Source organism: Fringilla coelebs, assembly GCF_963513975.1.
Source record: "Fringilla coelebs genome assembly, chromosome: 4".
NCBI classification, from domain to species: Eukaryota; Metazoa; Chordata; class Aves; order Passeriformes; family Fringillidae; genus Fringilla; species Fringilla coelebs.
Window position 1 is genome coordinate 66692394 of NC_140032.1, and position 16843 is coordinate 66709236.

Below are 16843 nucleotides of genomic sequence, written 5' to 3' on the forward strand. Positions count from 1 at the left end.
GGAGTCATATCCTACAGCTGTAGTACAACTTTGGTGCTGCATCAAATAAAGATGAGCTAAATCAAAATGTAGACCAAAGCATGTGCCAAAATGTGGGGTGGATTTTGTTTGTTTGTTTGTTTTTAGTTGGTTTTTTAAAATTATTTTCCTGACTGCAAGGATGATATGAGTTCTAAAGTTTAGAAGGAAAAAAGAGGAAACAGAAAGGCAGTATTTTTGCATAGGATATAAACTGAGGACTCAAGGAAACAAAGGTTATGATATGATGCTGTTGGGCTCTCTGTCTTCATTTCTCTATGACCTGGTTGGCAATTTCAGGAATGTTTTAAAGTGGAAGAAAATTGTCATTCAATTTTAATTAATAAAGAGAACAATCAGTGTGTATGGAAAGGATAAAATTAGGGGGGAAAACCTAAAAATGGTGTGAAAAAAATGAGCTGAGGTTGGGGTCAAGGGCTGAGCATTGCACACAAATGCTCAGTAAATCAGGGCTCAGTTTTGGATTTGCCTTATTATGTAAATGCAAACTTTCATTTTACATGAAATTCCCATATTTATAGACATTTACTTTTATAGATTATCTTGGTCACACATGCTTGTGCATTTAACATACTTAGGAATTTCTCTGCTGCACAATAGCAAAGAACTTTTAAAAATTCCAGAGTTTCCTTTTGTATGCCAACCTGATCCCAGCAAGGAGAGTGAGCTGTCAAGCCATTAAAGCAAAAGTCAGTGTGATTTTTTCCTACATGTCATGCATTGCCCTATAAGGAAAAGCCTTTTCCTTTCCCTTTGGATCTTGCTGTCCCTGTTGATGTTTGGTGCTGCCTCCCCTCCTGGACCCTCCTCCCTCTTCCCTTGCTCCTGGCTTCCTTGTGCCTCCAGCAGCCATCAGGACCCTGTGTGCTGAGCTGATTTATGGACCTGTGAGTCGTGGGAGGGAAGAGGGAAGGGAGGAGAGTGTGGGAGTGGGGTGGAGGGTGGGGAAGAGGGTCCTGTGGAGAAGGCTGAGAGGGAGGGAATCTGCCATAGCTCTCTCCTGCTGCCCGGAGCCAGATGCTCTCTGCACATTTTCTGGGGTTTGTCTCCACACTGTTCTATCCAAGGGTGGGTGATTTATGGAAAACTGGGTAATTCATCTTTTATCAGTTACAAGCAGTCCAAATACTTACTGCAGAAGATCAGGCTGGAAGATAATCATACTTCAGGTCATTCCAGCGCTAAAATCTATTACGTGTTGGGTTCGGTGCCTTTTTAGCTGCGAGATGATAATTTATAACATTTAGAAAACTCTCTCATGTTTTGCCATTTGCTGTCTGTGACCTTCAGCATATGTCAAGCATATGGTGAGTTTCTGAATGTTTAAATTGCACCAGCAAGGTGCTGTATTCCTATGTAATTGTTTTTAACTGCCAGCTGTGGCATGAGAGTGCTGTAGATGGGTTGCTCTCTACTCATTAAGCTTATTAAGAAAAATAAATGTTCCCTTGTTGTTTTGTTGATGTTTTCACTTTGTTTCTGGAGCAGCAGCAATAGATCTGGCGACAGTAAAGTAATTGAAAACAGGTGAAATTGCTTTCTACTCAAAGGACAATCCCTCCACATTTCCAAGTAAACTAGGTTATCTGATATAACAACGCTCATAAAATACTTAGTTTACATATAGTGGGACTTTGTAATTTTTCAGACGATTATTTTTCACTCAGTTCTGTACTTAGACTGCTATTTCCCAATGTTTCCTCCAACATTGGGGATTATGCCTGCTTGAGGTGTATCAAACCTGTCTGTGACACAGCACTTTGTTTGGAACTGAAAATATTCAGCTCTGAAAGACACAAGGCAAGCATTCAGTGATGAGATGTAGGAAAGAAAAGAAAGTGAAATTAAAAGAGAAACAAATTGACTTAATAGTTTCATGAGGATCAAACAAAGTGTCCCTTTTTTCTTTTTTTCAGATACTTTTCCATTGATTCACCTAACCTAACTGTTCCTCATTAACTTTCTCCTTATGTTCTATGGCTGCAAAGAAGTTGATGACCTGCTAATTTACTCCTTGTGTTCTTTATGAATTTCGTAGCTTGCCAAAAAATTGCCCTCAAATGAGGGTAGTCAAACAAGGGAGTTTTTACATCTCTCCTAAGCACCCTGCATGTGTTCTGCTTTAAAAAAAAAAAGAACTTTTATTTTATGAGGGTTTTTTCTAAATTCACAGAGCTGTGAAGCTTACCGTAATTTGAAGAAAGCTTTATGACTGGGGGTGGGTGGGAGGAGAAAGAAGAGGAAAAAAATAAGCCAAGGGAAGGTGAGAAGGTCTTTGAATGAAATAAATAAAATGAGATTATGGCAATTCCTCCCCGGTAATGCTGGGAAAAGGAGACAGAGAAGTGCTAACAACGTTTTTCCGAGGTTTCACCAAAGTAAAATTAGAAACAATCTTGGCAGCAGGTAACCAGCAAAATTGCCATGTCTGTTCCCTTACATTTGAATATTCATCTCTATAAATGGAATCACACCTCTCATTTAATTAAGACATGAAAGTGAAAAATAAGTTTTTGTCACACATTTTTGATAAAATCTTGACTAGAAAAGAAAAAAATTAAAGGGATGTTCACTGGACCAATAAATGTGTCTGGCACAGAGAAATATGTGAAGTTTTTCTCAAAATTCACATAAATAAAGAAGTGTGAATAAATTTTAGCCTTTATTTTGAGGTTGCTGTGTCAAGAGTTAGACTGGTTGTGCTTGGTTCATGACAGTAAGATATCAGACTAGAATATTGTTATAATTTTAATGCTAATATGACTGTGAGAGAATGTAACCTGGCAGCTATCCTCTCAAATAAATGCAGCAATTACTTTTAAAAGTAGTGGAAAGCCTAATAATCAGGACTAACACAGATTTACAGAAAATACACTTTTCCTCTACGGAAAATTTTAGGGACTTTTGGGGGAAAAAATTAATTTGAAGTAATTTTTGTTATACTGTGCTTATAAATGAGAATTGCCCTCATGGCTATGGGACCCAATGTATTGTCTGAGAGGCAAGGAAAAGTGAGTTACTTCCAATTGATTTTCATTTGTAACCAAGTTTTGCATCAATATTGATCACCTTATGCCTACAGGCAAGAGCTAAAAACTTCAGAGACCTTGTACCTTGTAATCTGCCCATGACACATCTAAGAATTAAATTATCTGAATTTCAGTGGAGCAAAATAGGGATCTGAAGCAACTCCAAGAGCTGGTGCCCTGCTGTGGTACACTGAAATCTAAGGTGTGGGCCATGGGTTTGCATGTTGTAACCATTTGTGCCCCTTAACCAGGAGAATTCCTACCACCCTTTCTGCTGGCTAACAGGTTGGGGAGTAATTGCAGCCTTTTCTTTTGGAGGCATGAGAGGGATTTGTAGCGACTCCAGTGGAACCATTCCAGATGTGGTGGGAGTGAGATCACAGACTGGGCCTCCTTTTATAGCTCTGGTGAGATACAATGGCTAAACTTACCCCAGAGACAGTGCCAGCTCAAAAATCTGCCCTTTGCTTGTTGGTTTGCTCTTTATTTGGTTTGATTTGTTGGGTTGGTTGGTTGGTGTTTGTGGGTTTTTTTTTCAACAAGAAGTTGTCCACTTAGGGTTTGCTCATGCCAGGCCATAGATTTCATCCCAAGAACACGCTCAGGGGTCAGGTGTGGTTCTTTTGGCTGCAGGCACAGCAGTGGAGCATCCACGTGCTGGGGACACAAGGAATGAAAGGAAAAATCAAGGATTTCTTTGGAGGAACCAAGAGTAGCTTGATGGACTCACTGCTGGTTCGCCAGGGCTGCTTTCTCTCCCAACAGGACCCAGTTTCTGCACCTTGTCTGTGGAGGTCTCTATGTGCTTTTTATGATTGGTAGAACACACTTCGAATTAATTTTGCACATTTTTGGACTGAAATGACATTTTAAAAGTACGTAATAAAATTGATGTGGGCTGGAGCTTTAGTTTATGGGGGAAAGGAATTGCACTCTGGGATGAAAATGGGGAAAGCCTATGGGTGTTAAGTTCTGAAGCCACAAGCAAGGAGATTATTATTCATTGGGGGTCATTTTTCAACCCAGAAAGCACCAGTTTCCTTTATGAACTGAAAATGAGGGTGCATGGAGTTTTATTATTTTCTTAAAAAGGGTTTTTTTCCTAAAAGTGCAGCACCTCTACATATCCATTGTGAGAACTTTTCTGTTAGATTGAGAGGACCTGGTCCTGTCCCATTGGAGGGGCAGGGAATGAGATCAGTGGGACTCCTCATGGGGTGAGTTACTCATGGCACAAAGACAGACCTGGACTCTGAGGTATGTGGCTACCAAGAGCAGCAGTCATGGGACAGTTCCAGGAATAATAGTGGGAGCCATTTGAATAAGTGGAAAATTGTCCTCCACTTTTACAATTTCTGTCCCTCAGATGTCTGCATTTAATAATCACGTTCTAGTATTCTCATTATTACTCATGAAAATAGTACAACTTTCTGGTCTACTGAGAATGCAAGTGGGGCAATTACTTAGGTAAGAGACATCTTGACATTTTTGCTGGGACAAACTGCCTTTTGATAGAACAGAAAGTGCAGGAAATTCTCACTTCTGAAAAACCCAAGAACCGCCTCTCCCATATTATATATATTTTTTTAAATTTTTTTTTCTTCAGCCCTGCTGTAATTGACACCAAATGTTCCTGGCAGTTACTGCCTTCCAATTGCTTTCTGCATTTTTACCATGCAAATTGAATACTACACCTCTCTCAAACTCTTAGTATGAGAAAAGCAGTTTTGAAAGCTTTTTTTCTTAAAGGCATATCTTGATGCATATCATGCTTACTTGCAGTCATTTTATGAAGGCAAGACATAGCTACAAAACAGAATATATTTTCAAAGATGACTGAAGGAAAAAAAATCTATTTTTAATAGATTGTACATTACTAGTGCTCTTAACAATTCTTATTACAAGAAAGAGTAACCCACAATGGAAAACATTATAAATACATAATTCCACCTTAAAAATACAATTGCCCCAGGAATTAAGATCTTGACCTCTGCAATGAAACCACAGGGAATGTACCTCAGTGAAAATTTAAGGACCTTGACATTTGTCTGGTCTACAACCACAAAATCTCCCAGAAATACTGAGCAGGCATGCCAATGTCAGATCACATATATCATATTAGGGCACTTTAATATGGCTGGTCTAGGCCTTGAAAAGAATGAAATAAATTGGTTAAAGATGAAAAATTTCAGTTATGCCTTTTATTCTTTGTTTTTCTTCATTACAGTTCTTTTCAAAGGTTGGGCTAGCATACTTAAAAAGCAAAGTATTCCTCAAAGCTGATTAGCACCTTAATGTAGTGTAAAAAACCAGGTAATGCACATGAGGGAAAAGTTGGTTCCTTATCTACTGCCTAAATCGGTGAAAGCTAAGTGTGTTTTTTTGTCTGCACTTATTGATATTGATCACTTACTGATGGCTGGCTTTGGATAGTTTTGTTATTTTGTTTGCTTCTATTCACGTGAGAAAAATCAATACAATACCGATAAACTGAAAAAGGAAAATTTTCTTTTTGTTGTTGTTGATTACTGTATACTTAGCTAGAACTTAAGGATACAGTACCTGATATGCTCCTGAGATCCCTGTGTCAGTTTCTTGGATTAACCTGTACCTGTCCATACCTTCATTTCTATCATCTGAACACTGCTGGAAATCAAGAGTTGGTAGCTGTATGCGTGCTTTTCTAGATCTTTTCATTCTTTCTCTCATCTCTTTTTTCTTCTCCTCATTTCCTTTTCTCAGAATTTTTGAACAGGCTTAGAGTTTGTTGAGTTAAATGGGCTAAATGCCAGAAAAATTTGTTGCGTTTTTTTGTTTTGTTTTTTGGTTTTGACCTCGAGGGACTATCCTGTTGGTATTTCTCCTGCGTGTCTAACTCAGAGTACAAAACCAAAGAAACCCCTTTTAAAAGCCTCATTGAGTGAGTTTTCAGGGGCCTTGCAGTCCTTCTTAGCTGTATCTGAGCATTGGGACTGGGTACTTATCACAGGATCCCAGAATAGTTTGGGTTGGAAGGGACCTTGAAGATCATCTTCATGAAGACTGTGTTCCAAACCCCTGCCGTGGGCAGGGACACCTTCCACTATCCCAGGTTTCTCAGAGCTCCATCCAACCTCCCCAAGCCCTTCCAAGGCTGGGGCTGCCACAGCTTCTCTGGGCAACCCATGCCAGGGCCTCAGCATGCTCACAATAAATAATTTCTTCCTAACATCCAATATAAACCTCCCCTTCTTCTGTTTAAACCATTGCCCCACATCCTTTGGCACCAACTTGTTCCTCTGTGACCACAGAGGGGAGAAAAGCATTGTCAGCTTTCTTCATACTTCCCCATGGAAAGCAGAACACTGCTCAAAGCAGGAGAGTTGTCCTAGGGTGTGTTGGAAAGTTGTGAGATTGGGACCTTAATACCCTTTGTGTGCAGATTAGACATAGCCCTGTTGTCACATTTTCCTCAGGAGGTGAGAATATAGATCCTTTCTGATGGTTTCTCGCTGTTCATCATCTGACAATATTTTACATTAGCAGATGTCCTCAGCAACAAGGTACTTTCAATTATACAGAAATTCTGTGACTGACAGAAAACAGCTGGAAGGCATTTGAAATAACAAGGAATTCTGTGATCTGGATTTTCTTAAATTTGCTTAGCTCACGTGCAGAATTCCTTGAGCTCCTCTGCTGATTGCCAAGACTCCCTGTACCAGGTTGAGGAACTATTTTGGAGGATGTACCCAGCAAATGGGCATGTGGCACACACAGCAAACCCACTCTTTCCTGAAGGAATCACTAGAGCCATGTGCTCCCAGGGTCCTTCCCATCTACCTGCTGCACCAAGTACTGATCAGTAGGTGAAAGGATCCAGTCTTTCACTTCTGTACAAAATTTTCTTTCTCTGTGAGTGTTCTGTGAGACAACTCTGGACTTTTTCTCACTACTGGTTTGATTGAAACAGATACCTAACATCCTGCAGGAATTTTAGAGCTATGGGATTAGTGGTTAGACCATGTGTTGGTTAATTTTCTGCTTGGCTGAGTCCATTATTGAGCTAGATGCATCCCAGATTTTATTCATGTCCTGTGATACTATAGGAAGTCGTTTTCCACAAGGAACTCTGTAGTCTCTGTAGTGATTGTGGATAATGTGGCTTAGTTATTGGATATTAATATCGCTGCTGAATGAGGCTGGCTTTTGTTGCTTGACTAATTCATAGTTAAACTAATTAGGAATACTTTCTCCTGTTGCTATCTAGCTGATGATGAGCAAAAATATAGGAAAAGGCTAAAAGAAGTCCTCAACATAAACTTTGAAGGCACCATGTTTACTGATCTCCATCTTTGCTCCCACTGGCAAAGCAGCACTCAAGCCCAACTCAGTCTTCTACATCATGGAAAGCTCCTAGCACTGGATGTGGCTGTTATGACTAATTCTTGTGTTGTGGCCTTGAATTCTAAAGTGACATTGCAACAAGAAGAAGGAAAGGATTGCTTGTATCAAACCAGATAGTCAATTATCTATTTTGCCTTTAATTTTTTTTTTTAAACCCTGAAGCTTCAATTAGTTTTTCAACCAAATGCATTACAAATTTATGCTATTTGCACACGTTGCTTTAGCTTCCTTTGGAAAATCTTCATCCTTCTTTTTCCTGGCACCTTTGGGCACAAACCAAAGCAGCTCTTTAAAATGGCCTTTTCCTTCTAAATCAGTATATCTCAGTTATGTTGAGTAAAAGGCAAAACACCAAGCAGAAGCCTTGAGGTCCTCGGGCACTTTTTTAGATTTCAAAACCTCCATTTATAAGTTTGATCTTCAGTTTTATAGTTTCTGTAACGCAGGATCAAAGACAATTTATGGCTACCTTTCCATTATAAGTGTTAAGATAATCTTTTACCCCACCCCAGTGAAGATACTAGCAGCAAACTTTAACAGGCATCAGCCATGACACGTCTAAAGAGTTAATACAAATCTTGAGTTCACTTTTGTGACTCTCCCATAGTTACTGATGTTTTTGTTCATTCAAGGAGTAGCTGCCTGAAAAAATTCCACTGACCTTTCCCTACCCCCCATGCATAAAATTGTCTTTATCAGGTTTCCTCAAAATACAGAGGAGATGTGGAGATGTCCCATTTATCATTTTTCCTGAACCTTTTTCTGTTTCATTCTCAACAGCTCTTTGAATGTTGTGAGCTTCTCCAAAACTCAAAGCTTCTCAAAACCATCTCTTCGACATTTTCCCATTCCTTTTTCCACAATAGCTATAAAAAAACAAGTAAGTAAATAGCAATGGTTTTATGGCTGCAATTACTACCTACCAAGCTGTTTATAATAATTTTGTTGCTTTTATTGCTCCCTTCTTGTGCTTATTGAAGCCACCTTTTCTCCTGCTGTAAGTTCACTTTCTGGCAGATGACAGGAGCTTTCCTGGCACACATTCAGAAGGCCAGAACTTTCTGTTTGTTTCTCATTTCAGTGAAAAAAATAAATATTTTTAGGGATTTCTGTGAGTACAGATTTGGGATTAATTTCTTAGAAGTTTAGTTTTGTGGTTTTTTTCCTGTGGAGGAAAGGTGTTATGAGGTTTTGGTGGGTTTTGGGATTTTTTTCTGGCAGGAAGCAGATGCCCCATCCTTAAAAATGTTCAAAGTCAGGTTGGACAGGACTCCAAGCAACCTGATAGAGGTGAAGATGTCCCTGCTTATGGCAGGGGGTTAGACTAGATGGCTTTTCAAGGCCCTTTCCAACTCAAACAATTCTTTATTCTGTGATTACTGTTTCCCACTAGTTCTGCTCTATGGTATTTCAGTTGGTGTCAAGGCATCCACTCGGGTGCTTCAAATTCAGTGTATATTTAAATGTTTTGTTGGATTAGAACCCTCAGTTAACCACTAGAAATAAATTGTTCTGGCTTTGTTTGAAAAATTAGCAGAACACATGAACCCATGAATTTATTAGGATGAAAATTGTGTAAGTAGGTTAACAAGCACAATTTGGTTCACTTTTTTTCTGTTGTAATACTGTATGGGCACAAACAAAAGGAAAAATGGTCAAGTTTGTAATCTGGACAATAATGCATTTAAAATACAATAACCAAACCCTCCAAACTCCAGGCTGATTTTATTAAAGGACTGTAGCAGGATGTAAAAATCAACACATTAAACTATTCTAGTTTCTGGTGGAAAAAATTATATTTTGCGGTTACACAGCCAGAGTATTATTCTGGTTTGCATTATCCTATTTTACTGAAAGCGAGAGCATATCATTACATCCAGGTAACACTTTCTTAGTTAATCCATGGGCAGAGCCCTCCCTTGGTAACTCCCTACCCATAAAAAATTCAGAGCAGCCTTTCAGTACTGTGTATTTTGTGGTAAGTACACACCATCATATTCTCCCAGCTGCAGGGACAGTCTCCTGAACAGGCTGCATATAAAAGCCTCTTATGCCGTTCAGAGTTGCACAGATCAGAAAAAGAGACCAAAAGAGTTCAAGAATGCAGAGATATTCCAGCATATTTGTTCCCATTGTATATTATTTTTGTTAGTTTTTTTTTTGGGGGGGAGGGGGTCCTTTTAACTGTTACGGTGATCAAAGTCAATTCACCTACTAAATGGTTCAAGTACAAATTAAGTGTTGGCACGTCTTGTCAGGGTTGGTATTCCCAAACATAAAACAGCAGTGGTCCTTCAAGGGCAACTTTCATTGCCAATTACTGCAAGCATACCAGCTCTCTAGTCAGAGCACAGTGTTAGACAGATATAACAAGTACAAAATTACAGCGAGTGGGACTAAGGAAGAAGGAATTCCAGCAAGAAGGAAACCCGAGGTTCGCATCTTAAGTGCTGAAAGAGTCGATTATGCACAAACTGGATGGAAGAAACTGGAAGGAGAAGTCAGAAGAGTGAGCTAGTAAGCCAGGAGAATGAATGTGTGGGTTGGAGTTTCGCAGTGTCAGCCAAGTCCTTGCTGAGTGAGAGTTGTTAGTCCATGGAACTGGCAGGACAATTCCTCTCCACCCAACAGAAAGTTCAGGGATGATACTGGACATCACTTACTGGTGGTTTTTCTTGTTTTTGTTGTAGAGGAAGATGAGGTAAATCGATGTAGCTGCATACAAGACAGGGTGATCTGAAAGCCTTCCTTAAAAAAAGTCAGTTAGCTCTGAAACTGGGGCCATCCATCTAAACACAGCCATTCCAGCTCCCCTTGTTCATGGTGTGTTTATGACAGTCTGCTTAAAAAGCAGCATCCATTTGCACACTGTGGTGTTGCAGGGTTGGGCTCACTGAACATTCTCAAGACAGGTTTTGGGAGCTGGAGGCAGAGGCAAGCAGGAGAGCTGGTTTTCCAGCTGGTTGCTTGTTCTGCAAACTCAGCTCAAAATGAGTGTGAACTTTGATGTTTCATGGCTTGTGCAGTAGTAAGAGTCGCAAGGATCCAGCAAAAGGAGCTCAGTTAATAATTGGGCAGCCCTGACGGTGGTTCTGACTGACAAACAACGCTGCTAAGGTGAAATTAAAGGCAGGTAATTGAAATTCATCCATCCCTGCTTTTTGACTCCTTTTGCAGTAGCAAGGAGAAGGAATTCTTGTCAGTTTTGTTTGTTGAACTGTAAATTCAAAGCCTTTGTTTCAGAAAGGTCATTTTACTTAAACAAAAAATTCATGTTTTCACTTTTCTCCTTAAAAATCTGATCTGACTTGTCCCATGTTTCCTTTGGAATATATCTAATATGTAATTTTTAGAGAAAACTGAAAACTTACATCTCAAAGCATTTAAAAATATTTTAGAGATGGGTCCACACTTGGTGTGCTTAATCAGAATATTTATTAGACAATGAGAATAACTTTATTCAGACTCACTTTATTCAGATGCAGTTTTCTTTAACCATGTTGGCTCTCAGGGAAAATATGTGTAAAAGTATGAAGATCTGTTCATGACTAATATTAAAAGTGAATAAATGAATACACACTCAGCCTGCTTAGCAAATAATGTTACAGAAAACTTTAGGGAAAACCCCAAGCTGACTGTCTCTGACCTGCCTGTGAGATCATCCAAAGATGTTTCTTTGGGGAAATCCTTTTTTCAGGCAAATGACACTGAAATCCTGTAGAGTGTATGGATTGGCCACAAGCATTTCTTGAGCAGGACAATCCAGGGCTATTGTCTATTTACAGATGATACACGAAGGGGGCTGAGAATTCAGAGACACATTTTAAGGTTCCAGGCAGGAGGAATGAGAATGTTTTGTGCTGGAATGTTTGAGTAGGGCTTGTAATTGGGAATTTGGCAATACCTTGTTTCACCTATGTGGGCAAACCACAGTCTGGGTGCTGGAGTGAATCAGTTTTCACATGAAATAGGAACTCATTTTAGCTTCCAACAAAATGGGCCTTTTCTAACCTTAAAGGTACATAAAGCTGGTTTGTTGTGGTATCTTTCTTTTTTTAATTTTTTATTAGGGGTCTGTTATAACAGATCAGAAATCTAAATGCTACTGTAGCTTCAGAAAGGAAAAATTTTGGCCATACTTCTGAGGCATAGACACACAGATAAAGGCCACAGTGGAAATCTTACAAGGAAGGTCACTCCTGAGATTCAGTCCAGTTCTTCATTCTCAGGGTGATTACGTACTTTGGACAAGTCTAACATAAACATCCACTCACTGGAGCTGTTATTCAAACCAAAACTCTGAACGTTTGTGTTTTTTTCATCAGCAGATCTGTTCTTCTTGAAGTTTCCAACCCCATTAATTACAGCCAGACATGTTTTTTGCATAGCATTTGATATAATGAGATATAATCCCCATCTGGGCACTCGCAAAGAGTAATTGCACCATTTGCAAGATACTGCAAGATTTATGGTAGCATCTCCTAATATCTCGCAACACGAATAACTCTATCTTACTGCGAGAGGTAAATTGGCACAATCACACAATACAGCAGAGTTTTGCAAAATATCATATGTTATCTCACATGAAAACTATGAAATGATTGCCTGTCACATTTGTATGTTTATTACTGATAATTCTGCAAGGCTGTATTTCAAATCCATTGCTTGTGAACACGAACAAATCCAGACTTAACAGAGTACGGTCAGGAATGAAATATTGTGTTTGCTGAGATATCAGCACAGAGACCTCAGCAATTTTTTAAGTGGAGAAATTGAATTATAGGTGCCAAGGGCTTAGAAGCCAGAAGTAAATGTAGTAATATAACCTCCATCTTCAGAGGAAAAATGGTCTCACTGAAGATAATGATGCCTCAGAATCTGAAATCTCTGCACCTTTCAGTGAATATGAGAAGAGTTTTCCTGTCCGTTCTCATTTATGTCTTTGCCAGATGCTGAGGCTTCATGGAGCTTCCAGGAATCCAATATGTCCATAAATGTCTTTCAGTTGGTTCCAGAAGACTGCTACCATCTGTGTCCAATGAGAGGACCATGCCCATTGACCCTTCAGCCCTGTGAGGCACTTGGTGAGCCCAAAAAACAGTGCAAGGGTGGCTGGCTGCAGCAGGAACAGCACTGGGCTCAGCCAGCAGGTTAAGCTGTATTTTATATACACTGCTCTGGTTCACAAGGACAAGAGAACCTGTCTGGTTACCCATGATACTGCCCAGCCAGGAAATTCACATCTAGCCCATGCAGAAGAGGGCTACATTGCTTTATCTTCCATGAGCCTCAGCTGAGTCTCTTGTTTTTCACTCCATTTTTGTGTTCAGTGATGGGCCCAGTCTTTATTGAAGACTACTTTTGTCCTATTTTCTTCTCAAAATTTAGTGCAAGAAGGAAAGGTTGGTCTCATTGTATATCTCATCCCCTCCCTTGTGTGGGCCACAGCTCTTCCAGCACTTCTTGCCTCCTGGCTGGCTGTGAGAAATCAAGGATGCAGCCTGCACACCGCAGATTTTAGGAGGATCTGCTGCCCTTTCCCCAGCACTTCTCCCCAGAGATGCCACTCTGCTTGGGAAGGATTTTGAAGCTATCACAGCATGCTTATTAGGGAAAAGAAGTCATCTGGCAGAATGAGAAAACTCATGCCCTCAGTGATATGACTGTAAATAACCACGCTTAAAATGGAATCAAAGACTGTATCTTGGGACAAGTATGCCAGCTTCCAGGAGAAGATGGAATTTCTTTCATGGCAGACTTATCATTGGTTTCCTAAATGTACCAAGATAAACAGAATAAACCCTTTCATGTGGTTGCTGTGATTAAAGCAAGGTCCTCAAGCTGGCAGCCTATAATGGGTGGAAATGGGAGCTGGCTTTTTTCTTTCTTTCAGAAGATCCCGCTGCTGTTTGTACATAGTCCATCTTGGTGACTGGCATAGGCTGGAACACATGCCTCTGTGGGCTTGGAAATCTCATGGCAGTAATCAGGAGCGCTCTGGTCCTTATGGCAGGCATCAAATGGGCTACTGCCAGGTCTTTGAACTACAAAAATAAATAGAGAATAGAACTGCATTGTTTTGGCGAGGCCCGGTCGTCTGTCTTGGAGCATGCTCTGGTGAGAGTGTTTAACTTGGATTTTGTCCATCACATGTGGTAGCTGCAAGAGTGGAGGAACAGAACAATGTCAGACCATACAGTTAATGGTGTGCTGGCTTAGAGGTCCTCAGGAAACTGTTACTCCCATTTTGTCTCCTAAGTCTCGGAGCTCTTCCCTCTCTGCTGAGCTTCTGTGTAGTGGATGAGTAGTGGAGCAACATTGCAACTTTTATGTACTGCTCTTATTTCTTCAGTAAAACTTTGGTGTCTTTTTTTTTTTTTTTGGTTGTTGTTTTGGGATTTTTGGGGTTGTTTTTTTTTTGTGTAGTAGTTACTTGATATACAGACGTGGGAGGAGTACTTAAGAGACGATGAATTCCCTGGTACAACAAATTCGTTTTCTGCCACTTGGGGAACATAAAGCAGCTGTGAACTCAGTTCCTGACTATTCCAAGTTATCAGAATGGGCACAAACCACTGGAAAGGCTGCTTTGCATTCTGAGTCTTTGGAAAGTAATTCAAAGTAACTGTATTGAAGTTTGAGGTACATTTCCCACATTTTTTTAAATGATCATGTTCTGAAATGGAAAGACTGGTTTGAAAATTGAGTTCTCAAGCAAACCCTTGGCCATATTAAAACCATTTTATTTGGCTTTAAAGCAGTGAAATTTCATTTGTTATGAAAATCTATTTGTCATGCATGTCCAAGGCAGGACACAGCAGTGTACACATTCTTTCAGGCTGTGAATTACAAAATAAAAAGGAGGATACTGTAGGCTTTGTTGAAAAAAAATAGGCTGGATAGGGGTAGCTCGTAATGTTGCTTGCTTGGCATAGTGTGTGACTTCTCCATACAATAAGTGATCCATATTTTTGTAAAAAAACCATTAAATTAACTTAGCAAAATGCAGCTCAATGCCAGAGATTGTGCCATTTAGTCATTTGTATCAGAGAACTTAAAGCAGAAGTTGTAGCTCTGTCTTTGCTCCATGGCATTGGGAAGAGCTTCAGACAGAGCTGATGCTATTTCCCATTTGCAATAACAGTTCACTGGGCTGGGCTTTTGCATTTAGCATTAAAAAAAGCGAGTTGATCACATCTGATTAAAGTTACATTTACATAAATATTCACTGAAATGGAAGAATTAACTCACTCTTGTTTATGCTCCAGATGCTTATTGTACTGCTGTGCTCTGTTTCCCTGCTATGGTTTACTTCTAAGGTACAATGGCAAGAGAAATACATGGGAAAATACATTTAAAAAGCTATGTTTTTGTGATTCCTCTCCTAACTGAAACCAGGAAATACTAAAAATATCATGTGTATGAGGTGGTGTTGGAAAGCCTGACTCCTAGAAGAAATCACTGCAGATGTCTGTGGCTGTAGAGGGTAACTTTTGGGATTTCATCTTCAATTACTCACCCTTTACACATAAATCAAAGTTACATGCGTGGAGCGCAACCCCATGGGCTGGGAGGCAGAATGCTCATCCTTTGAACTTCTGTTGCTTTTTTTTTTCCTGCTCCCTTTGTGTGTAGCAGTTACAAAATCCATCTCCCTGTTGGAGTACACCAGGTGAAGGAGCAGAATACTTGACGCGAGCCTTCAGGCCCATAAACAGATGTTGAATGACAAAACTTTAAATCCTTCCTTAAGGAGGTGGATTTATGTGGCTGGTATGATGCATAGCTCTCTTTCTGGCAGTTGCCTGTGATATTTAAATGATAAAAAGCAGTCTGCTGGTATCAGGCTGAGGCTTTGCTGATGAAATGCTCTGGCACACTTCCTTCTTTTTCTTCTTAAACTCTCTCAAATAAGTTGGTTTCTCCTAAAATCCAGAACGTGATTTCTAACCTGAAATGTTTTTACCTCCTTCTAGAGTTTATAGTGTGCAGATGCAATATCCATTTTCATTGTTTTGATTTGCACACTATCTTCTCTTAAAAAGCTTTAACCTCAAAACCTGGTGCTTCTTGGTAGTATTCATGCCCAAAGAGTCTTTTTATGTGTCTGAGTGTTTTGTTTTGGCTTGCAGCTTTTTCAGTAAACGAGAGAATTTTTTACCACCCGTATATTCCTTTTTCTGTGATTCCATGTGTCAGCTAGTCCAGAGTTTTCCTCTGATATTTGAGTTTCCAAGTAACCACTTGGTTATTTCATATTACTCAGCTGCACAGAAGGAGTAATTTAGTAATTAACTTTGCCTAGTTAGAGGAAAATTGTGTGGCACAAGATTTACCTTTGCTTGTGAGGGCACAACGTCACTGTTGTACCATCTTTGGCAAATACAAAATAACTGCATGAGTTTAAAAATCTTTATTCCGTGTAAAAAAGGTTGAAGTGCCATGATTTCATTTTAAAAAGTAGGCCACTGTGTGTTATCACAAGATCAGAGTCACCTAATATTTGATATTTAATTTCCCTCAATGCCAAGGATTGTGTGAAGAATGAGACTGGACTGGAATATCAGTATCCACCCTGTTCTTATTTCAGATAAAAAGCATCTTTAGAATAAATTTGAAGAGAAAATGTAGTTAAAATCTTCAAGAACTTATCTGTTTTTTTCATAAAATCTCAAATATAGACATAAATGTTTTCAATAAATCACAAACCCACCCCTCACAGTCTCTGCCTATATTTTCCTAGGAGCCCATGTACTATATTATCAAAATAACCCAAAATATCCTTGGAACTCATAGGAGGCTTGTTAGTTCAAAGACCACTACAGAGCCAACATGCACACTTTGTTGTTTCGTGTTTTTCAGTCTTAGGAAATGAAAATTAATAACTGAGAATAAATTAAGTTACTAATCTTCAGAACTTCTCCACTCTTCTGATTTTAATTATGTAATTGATAATTGTGCAGATCAAAGATTCCCCTGGTACTGATGTAGTTTCTACCAGATAGTGTTAGGGTAAGATATGCATTTGTGTAAAGAAGAAGTAAAGATTTGTTTAAAAATGGATGCAAAAAAGATGTACATTAAGTTTTCAATCCACTTCCTAAATCATGTTGTTGGCAGCGGAGTGCAAATATTTGTTATTAAATATAATTTATTCTGTCAGCTGCCTGCTGATGTTTAAATTTTTGAAGAGAGTGATTTGTAATTTTTTAATATTTGACAATATTAATCAGACAATTAATTTAATTAGACAATTAGTGTAAGGAATTAATCACACAATTTTAGACAATTTGCATGAGGAATTATATTCCATTTCCTCGATTTGGGATTAAGAAATGTCCTTTACATAAGGTGCATCTATGAAACTTCACCTAAAACTCAGAGCTAACTGA